The sequence below is a fragment of the Euprymna scolopes genome, chromosome 19 (genome assembly GCF_053919585.1).
Source record: "Euprymna scolopes isolate OS-2025 chromosome 19, ASM5391958v1, whole genome shotgun sequence".
Classification (NCBI taxonomy): Eukaryota; Metazoa; Mollusca; class Cephalopoda; order Sepiida; family Sepiolidae; genus Euprymna; species Euprymna scolopes.
Genome location: NC_136500.1, coordinates 60,456,350 through 60,462,651, shown reverse-complemented (window position 1 = coordinate 60,462,651; position 6,302 = coordinate 60,456,350). Strand labels below are relative to the sequence as shown.

The following is a 6,302-nucleotide window of genomic DNA, read 5'->3' as shown; positions in this document are numbered from 1 at the left end:
GTTTCACAATATTTGTAAAAGCATCTGTCTGTGACATATCGCATATTTTAGGGTTAAACGGCCTCTCCCGGAACTCAGAACAAGGCGAACGTCGGGACCATTTCCGTAAAGGATAACCCCCCTTTTTTTAATAGTATTTTCGGGTGAGTATGCTGACAACAAATATCAGTTAAATTTGGCAAATAGCCCCCCCCCCTCCAAAAGTGGTGTTTATTCCGGAAGCTGTTCTTAAGATGAGGAATCTTCCGGCATGCGTTTAAGGGTTACGAAATTATCAATAAATCGTTTAGTTACTAAGCCAACGTCAGTAAATAAAAAAATGTTACGTGCGCACGCATAAGCCTTGACTGGGGGGGGGGGGCTCAGGGAGCGACCATTAAATAATTATGCTGGTCGCCATGGAACTCAACGTCCAAGAAGTACATAAAGTGGCACTTATGCACTTATGTTATCGTGCTATTTTTAAAAATAGTATTTTCCTGTTAAATTCAAATTTTACAATATGTTTTTCTTTTATTAATTTGTTAAGTGAAAGTACAGATAACCCGGTCGGTTTCTAATACGAGGAAAATCTAGCCCCCCCCCAAAAAAAAGGGGTACTCTGGATAATAACAAAACATTAAAATTGCCTCAGCCTCGAAAGATTTCTTCTCTACTGAACGAGGAAAAAAACGGTGAAGTGTAGTTCACCTTCTGTTTCTCCCCCCTGTCTCTTCCTCTCTTAATATCTCTCTTTATCCATCTCTCCCTTTCCCTCTCTCAATCTATCTTTCTCTATATATCACCCTCTCCATCTCTCTTTGAGCCCCTTTCTCTCTCTAACTCCCTCTATCTCTCTCCTTTCCTCTGTCTCATCCCTCTCTGTTTCTAACTCTCCCCCTCTCTCTGTTTATCTATCAATCCCTTTATCTCTCTATCTCCTTCTCTTTCTCTATTTTCCTCTCACTGTCTCTTTTCTATCTATATATCTTCCTCTCTATCCGTCCATCTCTAATCCCTCATCCTATTTTAGTCTCCTAAATTAATTACAGTGAATAAGGCATTGTCAAAATATGGATAAATCCTATTTTAGTCACCTAATTTACTGACTGTGAGAATAGAAGTTATTTGGAAATTACTGCTACCTTGAACAGCACCAGAAGTAACTGGTAAAACCTTTCTAATTAAATTGATTTTGGCAGCCATTTGGTAACAAAATGACATAGCCTTAGCCCTTGCTGCATGAGAAATACCTGCGACCTTGCTGCCAAGTAGAAGAATTATTTATTCTACTTTAAAAGATTCAATTTTTCAAAAATCTTATGTTCGACATCTCCAAAACATCCAATATGGGGAAAAATATTGCAGAAATGCAAACTTATTGTTTAGGATGAATGCACAATGGTACGCAAAAAATCACTTGAGGCTCTTGGTCGATCCTTGCAAGATTTGCGTGGCAATGTCAGACCATTTGGGAATGCAGTAATATTGCTTGCAGGAGATTTCAGACAAATGTTACCTGTTATTCTTCAATCAACACCAGCAGATGAAATAAATGCTTGCCTCAAATACTCTACTTTTTTGTTCCATGTGAAGACATTAAACTTAACTCAAAATATGCATGTACAGTTGCAGACTGTTCGATCCGCACAAAAACTTTTGCATCACTTGTGGGAAATTGGGTACGAAAAAGTGCCAGCTGATCAGAGTTAAGGGCAAAATTCTTTGACTTTTAATTTCTGTAATTTCTGTTTATTTCATCAAAAGAATAGTTAGTTTAAAAGGTTTTTGCAGATATTCAAATTATAAGAATTCCATTTGACTGAGTGAATGAGCTATTCTTGCAGGTCAATACAAAGATGCCCATGAACTTAACGCTATTATTCAATGTAAAATTCCAAGTGAGGTAGTCAAATACAAATCCATCGACACTGTTGTGAAAGCAGATAAAGTGGTTAATTATCCAACAGTTATATTTGCCAGGGATGCCACCGCATGTATTGCAACTGAAATTTGGTGTACTAATTATCATGTTGTGAAATATAAACCAATGCAAGCTTTGCAATGGCACATAGCTTGCAGTAAAAAAAAAAAACAATATCATAGAAACAACAATCTTAACAGGACCTTTCACAGATGAATATATCTTCATTCCATGCATTCCTATGATTCCACCGGATACATCATTACACTTTAGCAAATTGCACTTTCCAATTTTATTGTTATTTGCAATAACCATCAACAAAGCACAGGGAACAATCTTTACAGTTGTGGGCCTTACAGTTACACACTGACTGTTTTTTCACATGGACAATTTATGTTACATATTCAAGAGTCACCAAACCGGAAAATCTCTATATCAGCTAAAATGGAACAGCAAAAACTGTACCCATGCAAAATGGAAATTTAAACCTATAAGAAACATGCTTTTTCTCATTTTGGAACTTTTTCCATTGCGCCAATTTGAGCCACAGCAACGGGTGGCAGGGTACAGCTAGTATATTATATATATATATTATATATATTATATATATAATATATATTATATATATTATATATATATATTATATATATATATATATATATATATATATATATATATATATATATATATCGGCTGTTAACTATACTGCAAGATTATGAACAATAGTTTTTACGTGGAATCTATTTACTTCTGTAATGCCTGTGTACGTTTTTTTACAGTGTATATTTCCAGGTTCTGTGCTAATGAGATTCAACAAACAAAAGATACTGCGTAAAGTGGTGTCATGCAGCAATCTGCTGGTGCATATCAAATGATGAAAACGTTATACAGTACAGATTTCTCTTTTCGCCCACTAATTATCAATCATGCCTTTGATGTTCAGGCAGTTTTACTAAAAGCTTTGTTCTCCCGATGCGATACGAGAGAGGGAGAGGGAGAGAGAGAGAGAGAGAGAGAGAGAGAGAGAGAGAGAGAGAGAGAGAGAGAGAGAGACGATAGACCAAAAAAAAAATATGATGGTTATTATCTATAAAAGACTGGTGAGCCGCCTCGTTATTTTTACCATGAATGACCTTCTCTTCGCGAATAAAAAGGAAAAGAAAAGAAAAAAAAGGAAGAAAATGCCGTTCGTGTCTTGCCTCATTGTCAGTTATTTATGACTCCTCGAAATGTCCAAGATTGACTTCGTGCGTGTGAACGTGCGACCGACTATTGTCATTTTGACGATTAAAGAAGAAAGAAAGGAGAAAAATAAAAACAAATAAAACTATGATAATATGCAGGCCTCCAGACATGACCTATTCCAGACATGACATTCTGAATAACGATAAGATGGGACTCTATTTTGCACAAAGCTAGAATTGGAAACAACAGATGGGGCAGTTGTATGAAACCACGATGACCTGCAATGACCATTCCGATTCGAGTTAATTACCAACAGCGTTTATATAACTTGTATTTGTCCAAATCATGGTTTTAAAAAATATTTACCACTTAAACGTTGCTGGCTATTTAATATCAGTTAATTTTTTCTCCAGTTCTTTCGCCAGTGGTTGAGCTCACAACCTTTAGGTAGAACTAACTTTTAAGTGACTAGCATTACCTGCTTTTTTTCTCAATTACCCAGACTCACCACCAGAGGGCGTTTTCAGACTGAAGTTGTTTGTTCTTTGTAAACATCGGTGACTATAAAATGTAAAATTCGATTTCTGCCCTTCTTTTTATTAACCTCGGCAGACACACCATTAACTAAAAACTGTATAATTATCCTAAAAAGCGATTTACGGTATAAAGAAACACCTCACTAGAATTTAAACGCTGATTTTCACAAAAGTACGGATCACGGGAACTGTAATAATTTCGGTTAATTAATTAAATCTTGTTGTAATAAAAAAGGAAATGCTTATCTAATTAGAATATTTTTACTGTACACAAATAAGAATTTATTTATTTTTCTCTAGAAAGTTTCATATTTAACTTGGTATAAGATTTTTATTCAGTAATGCTCTAAAATTATTGATGACGTCTGTTCACCAATGTTTTTTCTTGGAATTTTAAATAAAACTTTTGTAAAATGTCCCAAACTTTATATTTTATATTTTTATACGAACTGCATACTACATCAATTTTTGCAATTTCATTACTTGATTTATTTTTAGATTTTATTATTCATGTAAAATAAACTAAAAAAATTATTTATTAATGACTAAATAGAATTAAAATTTAGAAAAAAAAAAAAGATTTTTTACTAACGAAATTTATAAACTTACATTTTATTTTTTTTTTCGCCGTTCTGTCCAGCCATATTTCTTCAAATTAATCGTTAGTAGAAATTATCCTATCTGTTAAATTATTTTTTTTTTAGTGACTCGGGACCTCAATGTTTTCCTGATGCAACCAAGATCAGGCTGTTTGGAGATATTGGCTTCCTGAGACGAAATGCACCTAACGTTGATGCTTTTTGTTTACTTCCTTTTGCAGAATTTAATTATGTTTTGCATAACCAAAAGCAAAAACAATAACCTACCTTTTCCTTCTTCCCAGTTCCCCTTTCTCTTTCTATCTCCCCCACTTCCTGACTGATTTCCTAACTTAAAATGTACCAAACATTAATACCGTAACCTTTTTTCCTCTCCCATTGCAAAACTATTTCATGCTCTGCAGGGCAGGGAACAAAAACATTAAAATCCACTATAAAACAACGAAACCAAACACTACAAAGTAGCGATTGAAGATACAAAGAGCTTAAAGAATAAAAACCTTCTACAAAATAACTGGATGCAACATGAATACTATACCCAAAATAACTGTATTCAGCATTAAATAACCTGAAATGAGTTGATATGTCGTAAAATGACCAAATCAAACCCTACTAATAAATATTTGAGAACTTGTAGCATAAAAAACTGTTTCCAAAATAACTGGATTCGACATTTAAAAAAAAACGGAAAAGGTTGATATGCCGTAAAACAAAACAACCAACCCTCAATATTTTTAATTTGTTTTCATTTTCACGATTAAAAAAGAAAAGGAAAAAAATGACACTGATGTTTACACGTTCATGCGTAGAAGGGAAATATATCACCTTTGCAATTTTCCTGGAAAATGTTATCCGTAAAATCATATGAAATATTTCTTGGAAGTATATTATTTGAGGGCGAAAATATTTAATAAACGATGCTTAATTCAATGATAATATCGTTAGTTAGAGAAATTTATTATTCGTCGAGTTATATTGATTTCATTAACACAGTCTTTTGGGGCCTTTTTTTTTGTAATATTCTTGAAATATTTCAATTTTTACTTGTTAATGTCTACTATGATTTATTTTCAGAAAAAAGCAAAAATTAATTCATACTTTTTTCCGCTAAAGACCTACAATACGTTTCACATACACTCCCGAATATAATCCCTGGGCGGATACACTTCCTAGGACCGTTTCGGATCATATCTCATATCGACAAAGATGAGACTACTGGTTTAAGGCAGGCTCTTGATGACCAAAACCATGCCAAAGCGAACATCAGTTGGTATGAAAACCGACCTAAAATTAAATAAATGGAAAATATTAAATTAAGTACAATACTTAGTAATACTGTAATTTATCTTCAATGAGCATATTAATTTAATTTCCTTCATATCTAATATGTCATACTCAGCATTTGGAGAGAGTTCAAATACTGGATACTCGAATGGTGTAGATATTATGCTATCTACCCTATGAAAGCCGACTCAAGAAACTTAATAGTTTTTCGTTTGAGCGCTGACAACAACGCTGTGATCTTATTTTATGCCTATTTAAGTCTAAGTCTCAACGACCAATATTTACCGCCCTCCCACCGTAAGAGGACGTGACACTCGATGGCCATTACGGTCTCTCTCATTACATTTACTCCTGCACCAGAAAGAAGTCTACGCGGGCATCACCAGAAACAGTTTCACCGTCGATTTCGAATGAATCAGGATAAGATCCTTTCACGATCAGGATCTTTGGACTTTGAAATGGAGTTCCAGATGTAGTAAGTGTATTCAAGGCGCAGTAATTCAAGGTGAAATTGGAAAGTGTTGGGCCACTGTACGCTCTTACGTGTAAATGTCTATCACCTTTACTTGCATGGCAACTGAAGCAACTTGAATTGAATTGAATTTGTTAAAACCGATAAATCGAACCGTAAGCATCTTTTTGTCTTAATATTTTGACGAAAACACTGTCTGTAAAATCATTTTTTAAGTATTGTTGGGAGAGCAGCGAAAAATCTTTTGGGGGTCACTAGATATATGCAGAGATATGACAAAGATAACAAAACATAAACAATGTCGTAAATGTAATACACGATTT

The 6,302-nt window shown here is 34.2% G+C and overlaps 1 protein-coding gene across 9 annotated transcripts in view; it reads right to left on the bottom strand.

Annotated features, from left to right (window-relative positions):
• LOC145303651 (uncharacterized) overlaps window positions 1-6,302 on the bottom strand; it is a 637,407-nt gene that overhangs the window by 54,052 nt on the left and 577,053 nt on the right. The window lies entirely within an intron of this gene.